Source organism: Pleurodeles waltl, chromosome 6, assembly GCF_031143425.1.
Source record: "Pleurodeles waltl isolate 20211129_DDA chromosome 6, aPleWal1.hap1.20221129, whole genome shotgun sequence".
NCBI lineage: Eukaryota > Metazoa > Chordata > Amphibia > Caudata > Salamandridae > Pleurodeles > Pleurodeles waltl.
Genome location: NC_090445.1, coordinates 199,390,860 through 199,415,541, shown reverse-complemented (window position 1 = coordinate 199,415,541; position 24,682 = coordinate 199,390,860). Strand labels below are relative to the sequence as shown.

Below are 24,682 nucleotides of genomic sequence, written 5' to 3'. Positions count from 1 at the left end.
CAACTCCAGCGCAATCATCTCATTTCCACTTGTCCCTCACAGGTCAGCCAGCTGCCATTTCAGGGGGGCACAACACATGGCACCTAACTGCGTCACAGCAGACATTGGCACAGCAACTGATTGTCGGATTCACATCTTGTATCTGTAAAGTAAACAAATCACCATTAGTGCAATAGATGTGGGAATATGACCCTCTGCTCACCGTTTTCTTCTATATGCTTCAACCACTGAGGCTGAATATGAGATGGCAGCATCCCTCCCATGTACAGACCCCTGGTGGACCTTGCGACAATGGAAAACAGACACATTATCATAACGTACAGATTTGATCGTGCCACAGTCATAGAACTGTGTGCCCAATTTGAGCCAGACCTGATGTCAGTTATCCGCCACCCCACAGGTATCCCCCCTCTAGTGCAGGTTCTGTCAGTGCTCCATTTCCTGGCTAGTGGTTCCTTCCAAACAACAGTGGCCCTGGCATCAGGGATGTCGCAGCCAATGTTTTCCAACGTGTTGACCAGAGTGTTGTCAGCCCTGCTGAAACACATGCGCAGCTACATCGTGTTCCCCCAGGTGTAGGATTTGGCCACAGTGAAAACTGACTTTTATGCCCTGGGACATATCCCCAACATCATTGGTGCCATTGATGGTACACATGTGGCATTTGTTCCGCCCCCCCCCTCCCCCCTCAGAGAAATGAACAAGTTTTCAGGAATAGAAAAAGCTATCACTCTATGAATGTGCAGATGGTGGTTTGGCGGATGAGTACATCTCCCATGTGAATGCCAAATATCCTGGCTCTGTGCATGACGCCTTTATCTTGAGGAATAGCAGCATCCAATATGTGATGGGCCAACTCCAGAGGCACTAGATGTTACTAATAGGTGAGCCCAAGGTCCCCACACACTATGAGTAGGTGTCTGGGTATGGGGTTGTCCCCAAGGGTTAGTGTATGTCTAACAGTTGTCCCTCGATATTTGCAGGTGACTCTGGTTACCCCAACCTCTCATGGCTACTGACCCCCAGTGAGGAATGCCAGGACAAGGGCAGAGGAACGTTACATTGAGGCACATGGGCGTACAAGGAGGATTATTGAAAGGACCTTCGGCCTCCTGAAGGATAGGTTCCAGTGCCTCCATCTGACAGGTGGCTCCCTGTACTAGTCACCCAAGAATGTGTGCCAGATCATCATTGCATGTTGCACAACCTGGCCTTGAGACGCCGGGTGCCTTTTCTGCAGGAGGATGTGCCTGGAGATGGTCTTGTGGCAGCAGTGGAGCCTGTGGACAGTGAGAAAGAGGAGGCAGAGGAAGAAGATATTGACAACAGAAGCAATATAATTCAGCAGTACTTCCAGTGACATACAGGTAAGACACTGTAAGTTCACTTTACATTTCAGTTTTCTGTTGGACAGTGTACATGGCAGCCTGTTTCCCTATGTCTATGGCCACTGACTGTACCCTTTGGCATCTCTATTTTCAGATCTCCTCGCCCTACTCTGGCTCCTGCTATTTGTACTGCTGCCGGCCAAAGGTCATTCCAAAGTATATTTCACTGTACATTTGAGTTGCAATGCTTTGATAATGTTGTACTAATATATATGTGAATCATTTGACAGACTCCAAATTAGTATTTGTTCCAAGGGTGTTTATTTAAGTGCTCATAAGTAGAGGGGGATGTGCAATGGGCTGGGCTGATGGTGGAGGATAGTCCATGGTAGAGTCCAGTCTCTTGGTATCACAGGTGCATTGTCCAGTTGGGCATAGGAAGGGGAGCATTGGCAGTTCAAGGCGGACAGGGTGACAGAGTGGGAAAGAAGGGTGACAATCAGGAGAGTCTTATTTCCTGGCGGGGTCTTGGCAATGTTCTCTGGCTTCTGCCTGGATCACAGGGACCGTTTGCGGGGTGGTTCTCCTTCTACATGAGGTGGGGTACTGGTGGCCTGTGGTTCCTGTGGCGGGCCTCCTGTCCACTAGCGCTGTCGGAGGTGGAAGGCTGTTCATCGGTTTGGCTAGTGTCAGGCGCCCGTTGTTGTGCCACTGCCTCCCTCATGGTCTTGCCCATGTCAGCTAGCACCCCTGCAATGGTGACCAGGATGGTGTAGATGTTTTTTAGGTCATCCCTGATCCCCAGGTACTGTCCCTCCAGCAGCCGCTGGGTCTCCTGCAACTTGGCCAGTATCTGGCCCATCGTCTCCTGGGAATGGTGGTATGCTCCCAGGATGTTGGAGAGTGGGTCCCTGGGCCTGTCCTCCCCCTGTCGCACAGCAGTCCTTCCAGCTTCCCTGTTGTCCTGTGCCTCTGTACCCTGAGCCGTGTGCCCACTGCCACTGACCCCAGGTCCCAGATCGTCCTGGGTTTGTGGGGTTGCCTGGGGTCCCTGTAGTGGTAGACACACTGCTGATTGACGTGTCCTGGGGACAGTGGCATGGGCCCGCTAGGTGTGTGCTATGCTGGTGTTTCCTGAGGGGGGAGGCTCTGTGGTGGGTTGGGACTGTGGCTGGGGAACCGACTGTCCGGAGGTCCCGGACGGGCCAGGTTGGGCATCCTGATCCAGGCCTGCTGAGCTGCTGTTGTCACTGTGTATCTCTTCAGGGGGGGGGGGGCTGAATGTAGCTGACACCTCCTCTCCAGTGATGTTGAGTATGGGTCCTGTGGGGATGCAAATGCAGTGTTATTGCATCTGTGTGTGCCATCTTGTGCATGGGTGTGTTTCCCTGTATGATTGTGATTTCCCTGTCAGCTTGGCCTTGTGTGAGTGGTGATTTTGTGGACTGGGTGAGTCTCTCTACTGGGCATACTGTGGTGATGGATGTCCATGCAGGTCTGTGATGGGGGTCCATGAATTGGTGTTACATGCAGGGCTTGATATTGGGATGGGTAGGTTGTGATGGTGGGGTATGTGTGAGGTGGTGGAGTGATGGGGATGAGGGTAGGGGTAGGAGTTTGTGATGGCATGCAGGTAGGGTGGGGGGATAAAGTAGTAAAGATTTGACTTACCAGAGTCCAGTCCTCCTGCTATTCATGCAAGGCCCTCATGATGCATTATTGCCAAGACCTGCTCCTCCCATGTTGTTAGTTGTGGGGGAGGAGGTGGGGGTCCACCGCCAGTTCTCTGTACTGCTACCTGGTGTCTTGCAACCACGGAAAGCACCTTCCCCTCTAGGTCGTTCCACCTCTTCCTGATGTCATCCCTTGTTCTGGGGTGCTGTCCCACAGCGTTGAACCTGTCCACGATTCTCCGCCATAGCTCCATCTTCCTAGCAATGGACGTCTGCTGCATCTGTGATCCGAATAGCTGTGGTTTTAGCTAGATGATTTCCTCCACCTTGACCCTTAGCTCCTCCTCTGAAAACCTGGGGTGTCTTTGGGGTGCCATGGATGTGGTGTGAGTGATATGTGTGGGGTGATGTGTTGGGGTGTACGCTGTGTTGTGCGTGGATGGTGTATGTGTGATGGTGTTCTGTGGCCCAGATTGAGTGGGTGCTCCTGGCTTGTGTCTCTCTCTGTTAGCTATCTTGTTTTTCATTGAAAGGGTTGTGGGTAATGTGGGTGGGTGTTTTTTATAGTGGTCTGAGTGTGTGGGTGCGGTGTGTATATATGTGTCAAGTGTGTGTAGTTTGAGTTGTCCATTGTGGTGGTGTTTTGTAAATGTGTGTGTATTTTGAGCGCTGCAGTGTGTACCGCCAATGGTTTACCGCGGTTGAAAGCCCGCTGCAGTGATTTGTGGGTCGTGAATACTGTGGGCGTATTCCTGTTGGCATAACGGTGTGGGTTTTGCGATCGCCAGTTTATCACTGACCTTTGGGCTGGCGGAGTTGTGTGGGTGTCTGTATAGTGGTGGAATTCTCTGTGTGGGTCCTAATACCCATAGCGGAATACTGCCGCAGGCACGGTATGTTGGCAGCCATCAGCACGGCGGTAGGCGGCATTTACCGCCATGGTTGTACGGAGGGCCAAAGTTTTGGGAGAGAAAGCATAATCACTGGGGTCCTGGTTAGCAGGATCCTAGTGAACACAGTCAAACACACTAACATCAGGAAGAAAAAGAGGGTAACAATGCCAAGAAAGAGGGTACTTTTCTGTACAACACCCCCCCCTCCCCCCAAACGAGGGACAAGAAGGCTAACCTTGCACAGATGAGTCTTCCTTGTCTAAGCGGACCTGGTTACTCCCAGGTCTATGTTCCACTGTAAAATCCATACCCTGTAGGGAAATGGACCACCTTAACAATTTTGTGTGTTCTCCTTTCATCTGCTTAAGCCATAAGAGAGATTTGTGGTCTGTCTGAACAATGAAGCAATGAAGTGAGTACCAAAGAGGTATGGTCCTTCTTCAAGGCCCAGACCACAGCAAAGGCCTCCCTCCCTATGGCTGACCAACACTTTTCTCTGGGGGTCTACCTTCTACTGATAAAAGCTACTGGTTGATCCTGGCCCTCTGTATTAAGGTGTGAAAGAACTGCCCCACCCCTACCTCTGAAGCATTAGTGTGAACTATGAACGTCTTGGAGTAGTTTGGGCACCTTAGAACAGGTGCAGAGCAAATGGCCTGTTTAAGTTCCTCAAAAGCATTTTGACAGCTGGCTGTCCATAATAGCTTCTTAGGCATTTTCTTGGAGGTGAGGGCATTAGGAGGGGCAAGAATGGAGCCATAGGGCTAGATGTATCAAGAAAGGGCTTTGCGAATCGCAAATATCGATTTTTAAGAAATCGCTATTTCGGTGTGGCAATATGCCATGTATCACTATTGCGATTCGGAATTAGCGATTTCTTAAAATTCGCTATTTGTGGTTTACGAGGCCCATATACCGAATCGCAATTGCGATTCGGTAATTGAAAATTGCAAATTGCGAGAACGTACACCTGGAGGAGCCTGATGACATCACAAGCAGGAAGTGAGTCATCCCAGGCAGTTTGCAGGTGCCACACCCAAAGGAGCACTCAGAGAGACAGCCCAGCCACAGTGAGCAACTCTGTGAAGAAGGCAGGACTGCAGAACCACCATGGACACCTCTGCACAAGGAAAGGAGAAGAACTGGAGGTGCTCACAGAGGAGGTGGTGAGAGTGAAAAGCGCGGCTCTGGGCAGACATTCAGACCAAAATCTGCGCTGTTGGAGTTGCGCAGCGCTCTGTGGAGGAGATAAAGAAGAGGTGGTACGACCTGCGTTCCCGTGCCAAGGAGAGGGTGGCAAGACGACTGCAGGAGGCAAGGAATACAGGAGGCGGCCCACCCACATGACACCCTCCACCCCGATGGAAGACCTAGTGGAGTCCCAGAAGCAGTCATTGGGGTCACTGACATCGACACATCCGGCACACCAAGCACCAGTAAAGGTAAGTGCAATATTGAAATGTAACCCCAAATATGTATGTTTAAATGCCCCTTAGGAATTAGCAGGTAGGGCAAAGCATTGGGAGAAATAATTCACTCCACATCTTAGAAGCGGCACAACAATGCCTTATGGGAGTGGTAGTCCACAACCCAGAGCTGAAAGTGGCACATAGAATGTAATTAGGCAGAGCGACACCCAGAAGAACACAACACCCACAACATTGTGATGAGAAGTAACTGTACATTTATTACCATTGTGTGACCTTTGGTGATACATACATAACTGACATGCTGCACATTGTCGTTGCAGGTGGCCCAGGCCCAGCAGCATCTGCAAGTGCCGTTGCGGGGATACTGAAACCCACCCTGCATCTGACTCAAACACCAGCGAATCACAGAATATAGCGCCCTTCTGACGCAGGGCAGGGCTAGGGCTGTACCGCTACCCGAACTTAGCCAGGACTCTGATGACCTGCAGGATGACGCCCACACACCTTCCCCAAGTGGCAGATGCACTGGTATGCAGGAGTCCCAGCCCCAGCGTAGCACAACACTCCGCAGGAGGCCTACGTATCAAGGCGCACAGGCTTTTGAAGCAGGTGAGGGACCATCAGTGTTCGGTGGCCTGGGATCTGCTATGTTGAAGCAGCAGCGCCTGCAAAACAAGAAAATCTCTGCTTTACAAAGGCAGATGCAGGCACACAATTCAAACATGGGGTGGCTGCATCGGCAGATGGAGTGCCTCAATTCGAACCTCACTAAACTGCATGAGGGTCAGATCCAAGCATCGGAGAACACCAGGGAGCTGACAAGTGCAGTGAGGGAACTGTGTACTGAGCTGCGCCACGACAGTTAGCCACCGCAGGCAGGAGAGACGTTTTATGGGGATGTTTGGTGGTTTTTGTCGCTCTGTCAATCACCTTGCAAATTCAACAGCCCTCATATCGCGGCGTGCTGTGGCCGCACAGGTGGAGGCAGCGCACAGAAGTAGGGATGTGGCACAAGGACTGGTGCAGATCACAAATGTGCTTGACAATATGCTGGGTAACCGCTCCGCCACACCCAGTGAACTGGGACTGGGGGACACTGAGGACACATCTTGCCTCAGCAGCATAGCTGTGCCCACAACTGATGCTAGGCGTCGCGGTGCCAGGCACAGCACTGCCACTGAGGCAGAAAACAGAGGTACCAGTGAGGCGACTGCGCACTCGAGTGGCTTACGTGGCCGTAGGAAATGAGAGTAATGGCCACAGGGGACTGTTAATCTTTGTGTAATACAGTAAACTATGAATGAATAGTGAAATACGGTCATCTGCTTTTGTTTTTAGTTTCATTTACTTTTTTTTGCTGCCAGTGAAACTGATGATACATGACATTAAGGTAATTAATGTTCGATGGCATATGTTGCTGCAGATACACATGTTTGGCACAGTCCGCTGCCTGGTGTTGGGCTCGGAGTATTACAAGTTGTTTTTCTTCGAAGAAGTCTTTTTGGTCACGGGACCGAAGGACTCCTCCCTCCTCGGCTCCATTGCGCATGGGCGTCGACTCCATCTTAGATTGTTTTTTTCCGCTGTCTGGTTCGGACGTATTCCTTTTCGCTCCGTGTTTCGGTTCGGAAAGTTAGTCAGAATCTCGGAAGAAAGCGTCGGTATTGTTCCGTTCGGTATCGGGATAGTTAGGTACATCGACACCGATCATCGGAAGACTTTGGGGTAGTTTCGATCCCCCATCGGGGCCTGGTCGGCCCGACCGCGTGCGACATCGAAGCCGATGGAACGGACCCCGTTTCGTTTCTGCCCAAAATGTCACAGTAAGTATCCTTATACAGATCAGCACTTGGTCTGTAACTTGTGCTTGTCCCCCGAGCACAAGGAGGATACCTGTGAAGCCTGTCGAGCCTTCGGGTCCAGAAAAACACTCCGGGACCGAAGAGCCAGGCGTCAACAAATGGCGTCCACGTCGACAAAACAACGTTTCGACGAGGAAGAGGAAACATTCTCGGTTCCGGAATCAGAATCCGGAGACTCCGACGTCGAACAACAGCAACAAACTGTGAGTAAGACGTCGAAAAGTAAATCCATCGACAAACCGAAAGCCCAGGGGACGCCACTGCCAACAGGCCATGGCTCGACCCATAAAACAGGCGACCCGTCGAAGGCGCCGAAAAAGGGCACGCCCATAGCGAAGACACCCGACTCCGGTCGAGGGACCGCCATGGAGCAACCTCGGAGCCGAGAAAGCGGCTCCGAGAGACAAAAATAAGATACCGGCACCGAAAAACATCGGCACCGAGAATCCATGCCGAAAGGAACAAAAATTCTGTCGGTGCCGAAACCGAAAAAAGATTCTCTCTCGGCGCCGAAAAATACCACACCTTCATCCTACTCAGAGGAACAAGGAATAAGTGGCCAAATGCACAGATTTGGACAAGAGCTCCAAAGTGTAGAATCGGACTACACACAAAAGAGACTGTACATCCAGCACGACACAGGGAAGATATCAACCCTTCCCCCAATCATGAGGAAAAGAAGGATCGGACTTCCAAAGGATGACGCACAACCACAAGCCAAAGTGGTTAAAAAAGTCACGCCTCCGCCCTCTCCACCACAGGCATCGCCGGCACAAACACCGCCACAAATGCACTCACCAGCGCAAACTACCATAAGTCATGACGATCAGGATCAAGACGCTTGGGACCTGTATGACACCCCAGTGCCGGACAATGATCCCGAGTCATACCCCACAAAGCCGTCACCGCCAGAGGACAGTACCTCATACTCGCAACTGGTGGCTAGGGCAGCAGAATTCCACAATGTCCAACTGCATTCCGATCCTATAGAGGATGATTTTTTATTTAACACCCTCTCGGCTACACACAGCCAATATCAATGTCTCCCAATGCTACCAGGGATGTTACGGCACGCAAAACAAATTTTTGAAGAGCCCGTAAAATCAAGAGCCATCACCCCAAGGGTGGATAAGAAATACAAACCACCACCCACAGACCCAGTGTTTATTACTTCGCAGTTACCACCTGACTCCGTGGTAGTAGGGGCAGCTCGCAAGAGAGCAAATTCACATACATCTGGCGACGCCCCACCTCCGGACAAAGAAAGCCGAAAATTTGATGCGGCAGGGAAAAGAGTAGCATCACAGGCAGCCAACCAGTGGCGCATCGCAAATTCACAAGCGCTGCTGGCCAGATATGACCGCGCACACTGGGACGAGATGCAACTTCTCGTAGACCATCTTCCCCAGGAATACCAAAAAAGGGCGCAGCAAATAGTGGAAGAGGGACAAACGATCTCAAACAATCAAATCCGCTCTTCACTAGACGCAGCCGATACTGCAGCAAGAACAGTCAACACTGCTGTCACCATAAGGAGACACGCTTGGCTACGCACTTCAGGCTTCAAACCTGAAATCCAGCAGGCTGTCCTTAATATGCCCTTCAACGAGAAACAACTTTTTGGCTCTGAAGTGGATACAGCCATTGAAAAACTTAAAAAGGACACAGACACGGCCAAGGCCATGGGCGCACTCTACTCCCCGCAGAGCAGAGGCTCTTTCAGAAAAACTCCATTTAGAGGGGGGTTTCGTGGCCAACCCACAGACACCACCAGCCAACAAACAAGAACCACACCATATCAGGGTTCCTTCCAAAGGGGAGGTTTCAGGGGATATCGGGGGGGTCAATTCCCAAGGAGTAGGGGAAGATTCCACACTCCAAAAACACCTCCACCTAAACAGTGACTTTCAAGTCACGCAACCCCTTCACTCAACACCAGTGGGGGGAAGACTAAGCCAATTCTACCAATCTTGGCAACAGATTACAACAGACAATTGGGTATTAGCAATAATCCAACATGGCTATTGCATAGAATTCCACAACTTCCCACCAAACATCCCCCCCAAAACACGCAAAATGTCACCACAACATTTAGAACTTTTAGGACTAGAAGTTCAAGCACTACTGCAAAAGGATGCAATAGAGTTAGTACCAGTACAACAAAAAAACACAGGAGTTTACTCCCTGTACTTTCTAATTCCAAAAAAAGACAAAACATTAAGACCAATATTAGATCTCAGGACACTAAATACCTACATCATATCGGACCATTTTCACATGGTCACACTACAAGACATCATTCCACTGCTCAAACAGCAAGATTACATGACCACATTAGACCTAAAGGATGCGTACTTTCATATACCAATACACCCTTCTCACAGAAAGTACCTACGGTTCGTATTCAAAGGAATACATTACCAATTCAAGGTGTTGCCATTCGGAATAACAACTGCACCAAGAGTGTTCACAAAATGTCTAGCAGTAGTAGCAGCACACATCAGGAGACAACAGATACATGTGTTCCCTTACCTAGACGATTGGCTAATCAAGACCAACACAGTAAAAAAATGCGCAAACGACACCACATTTGTCATACAAACCCTTCACAAACTGGGGTTTTCCATCAACTATACAAAATCACACCTAGAACCGTGTCAAACACAACAATATCTAGGAGCAACCATCAACACATCAAAAGGAATTGCCACTCCAAGTCCACAAAGAGTGCAGGCATTCCACAAGGTAATAAGTGCTATGTTTCCAAACCAAAAGATACAAGCAAAACATGTGCTAAAACTTCTAGGCATGATGTCATCATGCATAGCCATTGTCCCAAACGCAAGACTACACATGCGACCCTTACAACAGTGTCTAGCATCACAATGGTCACAGGCACAGGGTCAACTTCAAAATCTGGTGTTGGTAGACCGCCAAACATACCTCTCGCTTCTATGGTGGAACAGCAAAAATGTAAACAAAGGGCGGACATTTCAGGACCCAGTGCCTCAATACGTTATAACAACAGATGCTTCCATGACAGGGTGGGGAGCACACCTCAATCACCACAGCATTCAAGGACAATGGGATATACACGAAACAAAATTTCATATCAATTACCTAGAACTGTTAGCAGTATTTCTAGCGTTAAAAGCCTTCCAACCCATAATAACACACAAATACATTCTTGTCAAAACAGACAACATGACAACAATGTATTATTTAAACAAACAAGGAGGAACACACTCAACACAATTGTGCCTCCTAACACAAAAAATTTGGCAGTGGGCGATTCACAACAACATTCGCCTAATAGCACAATTTATTCCAGGAATACAAAACCAACTAGCAGACAACCTTTCGCGAGACCACCAACAAGTCCACGAATGGGAAATTCACCCCCAAGTTCTGAACAAGTACTTTCAAATTTGGGGAACACCCCAGATAGATTTGTTCGCAACAAAAGAAAACTCAAAATGCCAAAACTTCGCATCCAGGTACCCACACCGCGAATCACAAGGCAATGCTCTATGGATGAGTTGGTCAGGGATATTTGCGTACGCTTTCCCCCCTCTCCCTCTCCTTCCATATCTAGTAAACAAGTTGAGTCAAAACCAACTCAAACTCATACTGATAGCACCCACATGGGCAAGACAACCTTGGTATACAACTCTACTAGACCTTTCACTAGTACCGCATGTCAAACTACCCAACAGGCCAGATCTGTTAACACAACACAAACAACAGATCAGGCATCCAAACCCAGCATCATTGAATCTGGCAATTTGGCTCCTGAAATCCTAGAATTCGGACACTTAGACCTCACACAAGAATGCATGGAGGTCATAAAACAAGCTAGAAAACCTTCCACTAGACACTGCTATGCATCTAAGTGGAAAAGATTTGTTTACTACTGCCATGCCAATCAAATACAACCATTACATGCCTCTACTAAAGACATAGTAGGATACTTACTACATTTGCCAAAAGCAAATCTCGCTTTTTCATCTATAAAAATACACCTCGCAGCAATATCTGCTTACCTACAAACTACTCATTCATCGTCTCTATTTAGAATACCAGTTATTAAAGCATTCATGGAAGGGCTAAAAAGAATTATACCACCAAGAACACCACCAGTTCCTTCATGGAATCTTAACATCGTCTTAACAAGACTCATGGGTCCACCTTTCGAACCCATGCATTCCTGTGAAATGCAATATCTAACCTGGAAGGTCGCATTTCTCATTGCAATCACATCCCTCAGAAGAGTAAGTGAAATACAGGCATTTACCATACAAGAACCATTTATTCAAATACACAACAATAAAATAGTTCTAAGAACAAATCCAAAATTTCTGCCAAAAGTAATCTCACCATTCCATTTAAATCAAACAGTAGAATTGCCAGTGTTCTTCCCACAACCAAATTCTGTGGCTGAAAGGGCACTACATACATTACACATCAAAAGAGCACTAATGTATTACATTGACAGAACAAAGCTAATCAGGAAAACAAAACAACTGTTCATAGCTTTTCAAAAACCACACATAGGAAATCCAATCTCTAAACAAGGCATTGCTAGATGGATAGTCAGATGCATTCAAACATGCTATCTTAAAGCCAAAAGAGAATTGCCTATTACACCAAAGGCACACTCAACCAGAAAGAAAGGTGCTACAATAGCCTTTCTAGGAAACATTCCTATGAGCGAAATATGTAAGGCTGCAACCTGGTCTACGCCTCATACGTTTACTAAACACTACTGTGTAGACGTACTAAATGCACAACAAGCTACAGTGGGCCAAGCTGTACTAAGAACATTATTCCAAACTACTTCAACTCCTACAGGCTAAACCACCGCTTTTAGGGGAGGTAACTGCTTTATAGTCTATGCCAAACATGTGTATCTGCAGCAACATATGCCATCGAACTGAAAATGTCACTTACCCAGTGTACATCTGTTCGTGGCATTAGTCGCTGCAGATTCACATGTACCCTCCCACCTCCCCGGGAAGCCTGTAGCCGTTTAGAAGTAGATCATAAATCTTAAACATCTGAACATTTGTAAATAATTATTAGAAACTCTTAACGTACATACATATTCATTCCATTGCATGGGCACTATTTATACCAAACAACTCCATCCTCACCCTCTGCGGGGAAAACAATCTAAGATGGAGTCGACGCCCATGCGCAATGGAGCCGAGGAGGGAGGAGTCCTTCGGTCCCGTGACCAAAAAGACTTCTTCGAAGAAAAACAACTTGTAATACTCCGAGCCCAACACCAGGCAGCGGACTGTGCCAAACATGTGAATCTGCAGCGACTAATGCCACGAACAGATGTACACTGGGTAAGTGACATTTTCATTACTTACTACAAGTACAAATGTCAGTGGAGTTGTGTTGTTCATACTTACATCTGAAATGGTTGTGCGTGATGTCAGCACGCCTTTGCCTGCCCTCTGCTGCACTGGTCCAGTCTGCTGGCTGTAGGGGTGGTATAGGATCAGCATCCTCATCAGATTCAGAATCGGATATTTCCACAGGTATGCCCCTGGTGGTTGCTATGTTGTGCAAGATTGCCCAAGTAGCCACTATTCTACATGTTCTCTTTGGGCTGTACTGTAGTGCCCCTCCACTTTTGTGGAGGTACCGGAAGCGACTCTTCAGCAGCCCAAAGGTGCGCTCCACCACATTGCAGGTTGCCCTGTGTGCTGCATTGTATCTCCGTTCAGCAGGTGTTGTAGGATTGAGGTAGGGCGTTATCATGTAGGTGTGCACTGCGTAGGCACTGTCTCCTGGAAGGAACAGAGGGTATGATGAGTAGCTGAGCCATCTGATGTTACCACGCCATCAATGCGCCACTGTACAGAGGGTCAATACCTAGTAGATATCCTTCTCCAAACTCCCCAGCTAGCAGTCTTGTGTGAATCCCGCTGTGGCGAAAGATGTACGAATCATGTGTGCTCCCTGGGTACCTGGCCACGAGATCAGTTATGATATAGAAGGTATTGCATATCACCTGTATATTCATGGAATGTTGGTATTTACGGTTGCGGTACACATACTCTGTGGCTGATGGTGGACAGATTGCAACATGTGTCCCATCTATGACACCTAGGACGTGGGGTAACTGTGCTATCTGGTAGAAATACATATTTGTTTGCTGTATTTCCTGTGGGGTGTGGGGGAATCAGATGTACTGGTGTATTCTGCTCAGCATAGCGTCAATAAATGCATTGAAAAATCTAGAGAGGGCACTCTGTGATACCCCTCCAGCTGCTGCTATGACCCCTTCATAGTTCCCTGAGGCAAGTAGGTGGAGGGAGCATAATACCTGCACATGGGTGGGGATGCTATTTGTCCTGTGTGTTGTGCGCTGCAGTATGGGTTGTAGCTCAGCTCTGAGGTCAAGTATCATGGCTGAGTTCAACCTCTACTTCTCAAAAATGGCCTCCTCAGTCTGGTCAAAAAGGGTTATGCGCACTCTGAAAATGCGCTCCTGTCTCCTCCTTCCTCTCCTCAAACCTGCCAAGATCCTCATTCTCCTCACCATGACGTAGAGTGCAGCCATTGTGGAAAAGAGTCTGAGGCATTCTGGGCCTCTTTATATAGGTTGCAAAATGCCATTCTGCGAAAAATCGCAATTTGCTATTTTTTGGGGCATCGAATTGCAAATTGGTTTTGCGTGTCGCATTTTGCGTCTCGCAATTTCCGACCTGAAATACGGAATCGCTAATTGCGATTCGGTATTTCATGTCGCAAATTCCGAGATGCAAAATGCAACACGCAAAACCAGGTTGCACGCTAAAAACGCAATTTTTGTAATTCCTTATTTTTCTTTCATGCATCGCAGACCACGTTTTTGCATTCGCAAACGGACAAATTTAGCGATTTGCACCGTTTGCAAATGCAAAAACGTTTGATACATCTGGCCAATAGTTCTTAATGAACCTTCTGCAATACCCAGTGAGACCTAGAAAGGCTCTGACCTGGGCCTGTGTGGTAGGGTGAGTCCCATCCAAAATGGTTTGGATTTTCCCCTATAGTGGCTGAATCTGTTCCCCACCTACAAGGTGTCCCAGATAACCCCTTCTGTGCCCAGGACGTAATGGTTACGTCCTGAGGCACAGTGCTGCTGTGCCCAGGACGTAACCATCAAGTCCTGGGCACAGAGCCCAGAGGGAGCGCTAGCGCTCCCTCTGTGGGGTTCCCCCTCCCACCCACCCCCAAGGCAGGGATAGAAGAGGAAGCCCTTCCCCTTCCACCACCGACCCACCCCACCCCCCCTGTGAAGTCAGCGCGCAATCGCGCACTGATTGTCACAGGGCCCTTCCGATCGGAAGAGAAATGCAAAGCATTTCTCTTCTGATCACGTGGGGGAGGCCGAGAGAGGCTTCAAAGGGAAGGAAACTTATTTCCTTCCCTTTGAAGTCTCTCTCTGCGTTTCAAAAGAGGGATTGCTAAGCAATACGGCTTTTGAAATGCCCACTAGACACCAGGGATTTATTTTTAAAAATGAAACCGGCATGAGGGAGCAACCCCTTGGGCAAGGGTCGCTCCCAGGGGGGGCATTTTTTTTAAGGCCTTTTCTTAGGCCGATCTGCCCCCAGGGGGGGCAGAAACCTCTAGGCACCAGGGATACATTTTTTTTTTGTTTGTTTTTGTTTTGTTTTTTTCTTTTAGAGGTGGGTTGCGCCCCCTTAGGCAAGGGTCGCTCCCATAGGGGGCAAATTATATTCAGGCCATTTCTGCCCCCCCCTTGGGGGCAGATTGGCCTATTTTTATGAGGCCAATCTGCCCCCAAGGGGGACAGAAACCACTAGACACCAGGGAGTTTTTTTTTTTGTTCGTGAATTTCACTTAAGGGGAGCGACCCCTTAGGGCAAGGGTCGTTCCCCTGAGGGCAAATTTATTTTAGGCCATTTCTGCCCCCCGGGGGGGGTAGATCAGCCTATTTTAATTAGGCCGATCTGCCCCCAAGGGGGGCAGAAACCACTAGGCACCGGAGTTTTTTTTTTGTTGTTGTTGTTTTACAGATGGGGAGCGACCCCTTTTTGTGTTTTTTTTTTTTTTTTTTTTTTTGTTTCTTTAGAGATGGGGAGCGACCCCTTAGGCAAGGGTAGCTCCCCTGGAGGGCCAAATTGTATTTAGGCCATTTCTGCCCGCTTTGGGGGCAGATCGGACGATTTTAGGTCAATCTGCTCCCAAGGGGGGCAGAAACCACTAGGCACCAGGGATCTTTTTTTTGCACCATCACGCAAGGGGAGCGACCCCGTAGGCAAGGGTCGCTCCCCGGGGGTGGGGTGGGGGGGAAAATTTATTTTAGGCCATTTCTGCCCCCCCTGGGGCTGGCTGAGCTAGAGGCCAAAATCCACAGGTAGGCACTTTGCAAAAAACACCTCTGTTTTCTGTGAAAAAATGTGACGTGTCCACGTTGTGTTTTGGGCCATTTCCTTTTGTGGGCGCTAGGCCTACCCACACAAGTGAGATACCATTTGTATCGGGAGACTTGGGGGAACGCTGGGTGGAAGGAAATTTGTGGCTCCTTTCAGATTCCAGAACTTTCTGTCACCGAAATGTGAGGAAAATGTGTTTTTTTGGCCAAATTCTGAGGTTTGCAAAGGATTCTGGGTAACAGAACCTGGTCACAGCCCCACAAGTCACCCCATCTTGGATTCCCCTAGGTCTCTAGTTTTCATAAATGCACAGGTTTGGTAGGTTTCCCTAGGTGCCGGCTGAGCTAGAGGCCAAAATCTACAGGTAGGCACTTTGCAAAAAACACCTGTTTTCTGTCAAAAAATGGGATGTGCCCACGTTGTGTTTTGGGGCATTTTCTGTCGCGGGTGCTATCATTTTTATCGGGAAACTTGGGGGAACGCTAGGTGGAAGGAAATTTGTGGCTCCTCTCCGATTCCAGAACTTTCTGTCACCGAAATGTGAGGAAAATGTGTTTTTTTTTGCCAAATTTTGAGGTTTGCAAAGGATTCTGGGTACCAGAACCTGGTCAGAGCCTCACAAGTCACCCCATCTTGGATTCCCCTAGGTCTCTAGTTTTACAAAATGCACAGGTTTGGTAGGTTTCCCTTGGTGCCGGCTGAGCTAGGGGCCAAAATCTACAGGTAGGCACTTTGCAAAAAACACCTGGGCACCAGGGATCTTTTTTTTTGCGCCATCACACAAGGGGAGCGACCCCGCAGGCAAGGGTCGCTCCCCGGGGGTGGGGTGGCAAATTTATTTTAGGCCATTTCTGCACCCCCTGGGGCTGGCTGAGCTGGAGGCCAAAATCCACAGGTAGGCACTTTGCAAAAAACACCTCTGTTTTCTGTCAAAAAATGGGATGTGTCCACGTTGTGTTTTGGGGCATTTCTTGTCGCGGGCACTAGGGCTACCCACACAAGTGAGGTACCATTTTTATCGGGAGACTTGGGGGAACATAGAATAGCAAAACAAGTGTTATTGCCCCTTGTCTTTCTCTACATTTTTTCCTTCAAATATAAGATAGTGTGTAAAAAAAGACGTCTATTTGAGAAATGCCCTGTAATTCACATGCTAGTATGGGCACCCCGGAATTCAGAGATGTGCAAATAACCACTGCTCCTCAGCACCTTATCTTGTGCCCATTTTGGAAATACAAAGGTTTTCTTGATAGCTATTTTTTACTCTTTATATTTCAGCAAATGAATTGCTGTATACACGGTATAGAATGAAAACCCACTGCAGGGTGCAGGTCATTTATTGGCTCTAGGTACCTAGAGTTCTTGATGAACCTACAAGCCCTCTATATCCCCGCAACCAGAAGATTCCAGCAGATGTAACAGTATATTGCTTTAAAAAATCTGACATTGCAGGAAAAAGTTACAGAGTAAAACGTAGAGAACAATTGCAGTTTTTTTCACCTCAATTTCAATATTGTTTTTTTCAGTTATTATTTTCTGTAGGAAACCCTTGTAGGATCTACACAAATTACCCCTTGCTGAATTCAGAATGTTGTCTACTTTTCAGAAATGTTTCGGTTTCTGGGATCCAGCATTGGTTTCACGCCCATTTCTGTCACTGACTGCAAGGAGGCTAAAAGCACAAACAATCGTAAAAATGAGGTATGTCCCAGTAAAATGCCAAAATGGTGTTGAAAAATTGGGTTTTCTGATTCATGTCTGCCTGTTCCTGAAAGTTGGGAAGCAGGTGATTTCAGAACCGCAAATCCTTTGTTGATGCCATTTTCAGGGAAAAAACCACAAGCCTTCTTCTGCAGCCCATTTTTCCCATTTTTTTGAAAAAAACTAAATTTTCACTGTTTTTTGGCTAATTTCTTGGCCTCCTTCTGGGGAACCCACAAAGTCTGGGTACCTCTAGAATCCCTAGGATGTTGGCAAAAAAGGACGCAAATTTGGCGTGGGTAGCTTATGTGAACAAAAAGTTATGAGGGCCTAAGCGCGAACTGCCCCAACACAGGAGGGGGGAAAGGATTGGCAGCGAAGGGGTTAAACCACCTTTCCCTGCCTTATCTGACACTTTGAAGCCTTGATAATAAGGCCTGCTTTCTGCAGAGCCTCTAAAACGTTCCATACGTGGACCAGGTGGTCATCTCAGGTGGTGCTAAAGACAGCTATATTATCTAGATATGCTGCACTAAAGGCTTACAGACCTTAGAGGACTGTATTCACTGACCTCTGAAAAGTGGCAGGTGCACTTTTCAAACCGAAAGGTATTACTGTGAATTGGTAGTGCCCTCTAGAAAATGCTGTGTTGGGTTTAGCATCTTCTGACAACTTAATCTGCCAATAGCCTGCAGTAAGGCCAAAAGTGCTGAGAAACTTGGCAGATGCCAGTGTATTTATGAGCTCATCTCCCCTGGGGATTGAATGAGCCTCTGTCTTGGTTACTGTATTGAGCCCCCTATAGTCAACACAAAATCTCATCTCTTTTTCCCCATTCTGAGAGTGGGATTTTGGGACCAGCACACTGGGCTAGCCCAGGGGCTATCTGAGTGCACAATGACTCCCAGGTCAAGCATCTTTTGCACCTCTGCTTTGATGCAATCCCTTACATGATCAGGTTGCCTGTAAATATTACGTTTGACAGGCAGACTGTCCCCTGTATCAATGGTGTGTTCACACCATGTGGTTTGACCAGGTGTAAGGGAAAACAGTTCTGAGAGCTGTCCCAGGAGGTTTCCTCAGTCTTCCTTTTGAGACTGAGAAAGGCAATCTGCTAAGACCATCCCCTCAACTGAACCATCAGCTTCAGAATTAGAAAAGAGGTCAAGGAGAGGGTCACTCTCTTCTTCCTGTCCCTTATCAGTGGCCATGAGCAGGGTTAAGTCAGCCCTGTCATAGGAGGGCTTTGGGCGGTTCACATGAAGTACTCTGAGAGGACTTCTTGGAGTGTGAAGGTCAACTAAGTAAGTTACCTAACCGTTTTTCTCCACTATGATGTGCGGTCCACTCATTTATCTTGGAGTGCTCTTGGTGCCATAGGCTCCAGGACCCACACTTTCTGCCCTGGTTGGTACACTTGCCTGAAGGTTCTTACTGGCCTTCTTCATATACTCAGTCATCCTTGATCTGAGGCCAAGTTCATAGTCCACTATATCTTGTTAAGGGGGCTTCAGGGGTTGCTCCCAACCCTCCTTCACAAGAGCTAATGGACCCCTAACAGGGGCAGTGGGCTGTAGCCCACTATTTTGTGGGGTACCTCCCTGTAGTCAAAGAGGAGGCATGGTAACAGGACATCCCATCTCCCCCTGAGTTTTTCAGAGAGTCCCATAATCATGCCTTTGAGTTTTTTGATTAAAACGCTCAACCAAAACATTTGTTTGGGGATGGTAAGGTGTAATGAATTTGTATGTTACACCAAACTCTTTCCACATTGCTTTTAAGCATGCAGAAGGCTACCCCTGTCTGATATAACCTCTTTTGGGGAAACCCTCCCTGGAAAAGATTTCCGGAAGGGCTTTGGCCACCACAGGAGCTGTAGTGGTCCTAAGAGGTATGGTTTCTGGATACCTGGTGGCATGGTCCACCACCACCACCAGTATGAATCTGTTTCCAGAAGCTGTGGGAGGATCAAGGGGGCCAACAGTGTCAATCCCTACCCTTTCAAAGGGTACCCAACCACTGGGAGTAAGATTAAGGGGGCCTTTAGAGTGCCACCTGTCTTGCTGTCACTTTGACAAGTGACACAGGAGCGACAAAAACCCTTGGTATCTTCTGACATGTGAGGCCAGTGAAATTTTGGGACCAGTCTGTCCCAGGTTTTACTTTGCCCCAGATGTCCAGCAAGGGAAATGCCATGTGCCAAATTAAACAAAAACTCTCTGTATTGCAGGGGGATGACCAATCTCCTGGTGGCACCAGGTTTGGGTTCACTTGCTTTTGAATACATGAGATTGTTTTCCCAGTACACTCTGTGGGTGCCACTGACATCCCGTGTTTCTTCTTTGACAGCTTGCTGTCTCAGACCCTCAAGTGTGGGGCAAGCTTGCTGTAGCACACTTAGCTCCTCCCTGGCAGGACACCCTGCATCTAAGAGTTCAGCTGTGTCAGCTTGAAGTTCTTCAGGTGTAGGTTCTGTCCAAGGAGTTGACTACTCCTCAAAGGAAAATAAACAACCCCGACTACATTTCCCAGAGTGAGCCCTGCTACACCCTTGGACTGACTATTTGTAGTATTAGTTTTCCCACCTCCACTGCTATTGCTAGGGGCACTAGTTGTAGCAGTGTGGGCAGTGCTTTTCTTAGGGCAATAACTATCTCCTGCCATATGGCCTTTGTTTCCACAAATATAGCACCAAGGCTTTTTGTTCTGATTGTGATGCAAAGAGGATTTAGACCCACCCCCAGAAGAGTTTTCTGTGCCTGATGAATACTCTGCTTTTATTTTTGTCCCCACCTTTGTCATTGGACTTACCATCCTTTTTCTTGTCCTTGTCACCCCCTGTATGAGCAAAAGTAAACTCTTGTTAGGATTCTTCCCCATGTTTAGCTTCCTCTCTCAACACAGCCCCTTCTATTCCTTGAAGGTCATGCTCTCATAAGGAGAGTCCATGACCTCAAAGCTACGTCCAGCTGCAAACATGGTGTGTGTTAGGGTGGTGTACCTAACCTCTAATCTCTCAGAAAGAAGTTTAGAGTCTAGATTCCTGCACTAGGTACTGTGTATCTCTCTAGGTATGGAGTAGTCTTTCCTGTGGAAAGCACCAGGTGACAGAGTGATAAGGAAATTGCAAGTACTTATCCCACTGCTGCCAGCAATATAGGAGGCTGGCCTGGTGTGTAGTGGGTACCTATGGTACTTTTACCTTATACCAGGTCCAGTTATCCCTTATTAGTGTAGTGTAGGCAGCATCTAGAAGCCAGGCTTTCTAGAGGTAGCTGTGGACGAGCATCCAAGGCTTATCTAGGAGACCTGCAAAGCTCATGCAATATCACTATTGTCACACAGTACTCACACACGAAAGAAAATACTAAGTGTTACAAAAATAAAGGTACTTTATTTTGGTGCCACGAATACCAAAAATACCATAGAGACTATACTCCCTTAGGGGGTAAGTAATACACAAATGCAGAAATAGGCATAAAACAGTTAGAAAACAGTGCACTGGGTCTAGGGGGAGCACAAACCATATACTAAGAAAGTGGAATGCAAAAGTCGGTCTCCTTCGTAGGCAAGTGTAGTGTGTAAAGGGGAGCTGGGAGTACTAGAAAGACCCAAAGGTAAGTACCACTACCCACCCCAATGACCAGGAAAACAGGAGTAAAGCACAGTAACTTTCCCAGAACATACAGAAATGAGAAGAAGAATTATGCAAAACCCAGAAGAGAGTGCAAGACACCAACAGTGGACTCCTAGACAAGAAGACCTGTGGAAGAAGGGGACCAAGTCCAAGAAGCACAGAAGAGTCCAGGAAGAGCAGGAGCCCCTGCTAACCCGGATGAAGGTGCAAAAGGAGAACCAGCGGTGAAGAAGAAAAGTCATCACTGCACCCAAGAAGACAAAGTTGGGTTCCTGGAGGGTGCAAGTGATGTCCCATGCAGGATAGAGGATTACAGTGAGGTTTGCATCGTCGGAGTCTGCCAACAAGCCTTGGCACACACAAAGCTTGCAGTTAGTGGGAAAATGGCACTGCCCAGGACCAGAAAGGACCAGCTGGACTCTACCCAGGAGAGGGAACCTGAGGGGGCCCTCAGCAACTCAGAGAGCCCACAAGAGTCCCACAACACTGGGACAAGAAAGTTGCAGAAGAGGCCCACGCAGAACTACGACAAAGGCTCCCACGCCGCTGGAGACCCACTCAGGAAGCTATGCGTCGCATAATAGAGTGCTAGGCGCCAGAGCTACCAGATGCACAAAGGACTTGGAGGAAGGATGCCAACAAGCCTTGGCAGCTGCGAAATACACGGTGCACGTGGGTACTGCCTTGCATGGGGAGGCAAGGTCTTACCTCCACCAAAGTGGGACAGCTGCAAGAGAAGACCTTCCGGACCACTTCAGTCCACCACCCGTGATGCAGGATCCACACAGCTCATCAGGAGAGGGGATCCACGCAGCCAGTCGCCGTCACAGTTGGTGCCTGCAGAAGCAGGGGAGTGACTCCTTCCCCCCAAGGGAGATTCCTTCACTCTTCTGATGCAGGCTGAAGACGGGAAACAGTTGCAGTTTTTGTTCCTGCTCTTGCCTGGAGGGCTTGCTATAGGGGTGACTTATAAGTGAACTGGTGCAGTGAAAATGGCTGTGAAAGAGTGCTTTCACCTTTTCACGCAGGCTGAAATGCCAGTCCTGCAAAAGACTTTGCACGAGCTCCCTATGGGTGGCAAAATATATGCTGCAGCTCATAGGGATACCCTGGAACCCCATTGCCCTGGGTACCTAGGTACCATATACTAGGGACTTATAAGGAGGTACCAGTATGCCAATTGTGGGTGAAATACAGAGTTTTAGGAGAGAGAGCATAATCACTGGGGTCCTGGTTAGCAGGATCCCAGTGAAAACAGTCAAGCACACTGACAAGCAGAAAAAAGGAGCAACCCTGCCAAGAAAGAGGGTATTTTCCTACAGGCAGTTCCAACCAGGGCACAAGGTAAGGGTGTTGGAGCCTGTGGCTCCAAGGCCCTCGAGGACAAATGGAGTGGACCCTACCCCATACTAGAAAGAAGAGGGGAAGTCACCTACCTGGTGGACTTTGGCTCTTGCAGGAGCCCCAAAAGGGTTATCTGTGTAAACCGACTGAAGTCTTATCATGAAAGAGCTGAGATGACCATGCTCATGGCTACTGATGAGGGACACGAAGCAGAGAGTGAACCTTTCCCTGACCTCCTCTCCAGCAATCCAAAAGATCAGTAGAGGGAGTGGTCTTTTCAGACACCCTCACTGACCAACAGGCTGAATGTAAGAAAGTCTTGCAGCCTTATTCTGAGTTTTTCTCCTTGACCTCTTGTCAGACTACCTGGTGCACACATCATGTAGACACTGGCATCAGCTTACTTATCCAAAACAAAATTTACAGACAGTCTGACCATATGAAAGAGAGCATCAAAGCTGAGGTCAGCAAGATGCTGGAATTGGAAATCATTGAGCACTTTGAAAGTCCCTGGCCAAGCCCAGTGGTTTTAGTCACCAAGCCTCATTCCAAGGGTGGAAAGAAAGAAATGAGGTTTTGTGTGGACTATAGGGGTCTGAATGCTGTGACAAAAACTGATGCACACCCCATTCCTAGGGCTGATGAGCTAATTCACAGGTTAGGGGCAGCCAAATATCTCAATAACTTTAATCTCACATCGGCGTAGTGGCAGATGTGTCTGACCCTTGGAGCAAAAGAAAAATCTGCATTCTGAACTCCTGATGGACATTATCTGTTCATTGTTCTGCCCTTTGGACTATGAATGCTCCTGCCACTGTTAGCGCATCTGACCTTATTTGGTTTCTTATCTTTAATTTATAAGAGGACGCGTTAGAGGTTTGATGGACCTTTTGACTGCGGGTAGAGTGAATCCCTCCATAAGACTCAATTTCAATACAAATCAATAACAATATTAATCAATAGAATCAATAATCGTGGGAGTCAGTAATTTCCATGCACCATGACCCCTTTGGCCATGAATAATCATACCTTTCTTGCAAAAGTTAGAATGTTTATTTCCCTATATTAACAATGCTAATATCACGTAACTTAGTCTCAAAATCAAATGATAAACATACAAAAACAACACCGGCTGAGCAAAGCTTCCAAAGAATCTCAATTTAACCAATGCATGTATGGTTACGCACTCTAGAGTTACAGTAAAAAATCAATAGCAAGAATAACTGCGCAATAGAAATAGCATACATTTAGATTCAGCAAAGAAAAAACATCAACTGTTGTTAATAATTAGCAAACATTCTCTGTGGGTCTGCTAGCTAACCTTCTGATTAGAATAGCATGTTTGGCTTCATGCAAAACTATTTAGTCAACACAAATTTGGAAAAACATCGAACTATGGCTCTATCAAAATTAGCGGTTGGTTCCTAGGACAAATGATATCAAACAATAACATTTGATTAGTACCTCTCCTCGGTATGGATCAGCAAGCTGCGACTGTCTTCATCAATTGGACATCTGTTCGGTCAGCATCAGCATCGGACCATGAAAGTAAATGGTTCAGAACAGGGGACTCTAAGCTATCTGAACCATTTGTAAAGCATAGTCTAAGGATCAGCATTCAGCATCAAAAGTCTAAACAATAAAGTTAAAGATAGAATTCTCTAAGTAGGAGAATCAAATACGAATGATCACAGAAGGTGTGAATGATCGGCCATATAGATTTAGATGAACCTTGAACCAATATATTCAGGAGTGTCCCAATTGTTTTTAATCTTACCAACAAACTCCACCATTAAAGGAGTAGGATACCCAGGTGATTTGTTAGGTAGTTTTAGCTATATTTTCTCACTCAACTGGATCCCTGCTCTATCCAGTAAGATTGAATTTCAGCACTCCCTCAGAGTTCTTTTAACAACAAGGTTGAGTCCGCCCAGGTCGTATCATCTTACATGGGTGGAGATAGGTGGTCAAATGATGAAGCATGACATTATAATGTGTGTGAGTCCCCCCCATCCTCTATTGAGCACACAATCACCACAACCACACCCCATGCCAATAATTAGATCACCACATTTGTGATCTGATGACCAGCTGGATGGGCCAGATTAGCCCGTTCACAGTAGTCCATATACGCATTGTGTTTTTGATTCTTGTGTTAGGGAGATTGTATGGGGATGATACACTCCCATTTCTCTCTCTCTCTCTGTAATATAAGTTAAAATCCTCACAAACTCTTCCCGTGTTGCCATTGGTACGTTTACATTTAGTCCAATGAAAGTAGAACTTCAAATAAAAAATATAACTAAACTGTCTTTCACATGTCGATGATTGGCTCCTCTTCTCCTGTTCCCATCATCTGACTTATCAGGTAACAACTTTGTATCTCTCTGTCCTTCAGTCAGTGCATCCATT

The 24,682-nt window shown here is 47.4% G+C and overlaps 1 protein-coding gene across 2 annotated transcripts in view; it reads left to right on the top strand.

Moving 5' to 3' along the window:
• LOC138301898 (uncharacterized) overlaps positions 1-24,682 on the top strand; it is a 187,769-nt gene that overhangs the window by 131,246 nt on the left and 31,841 nt on the right. The gene's annotated exons all lie outside the window — the stretch shown is intronic.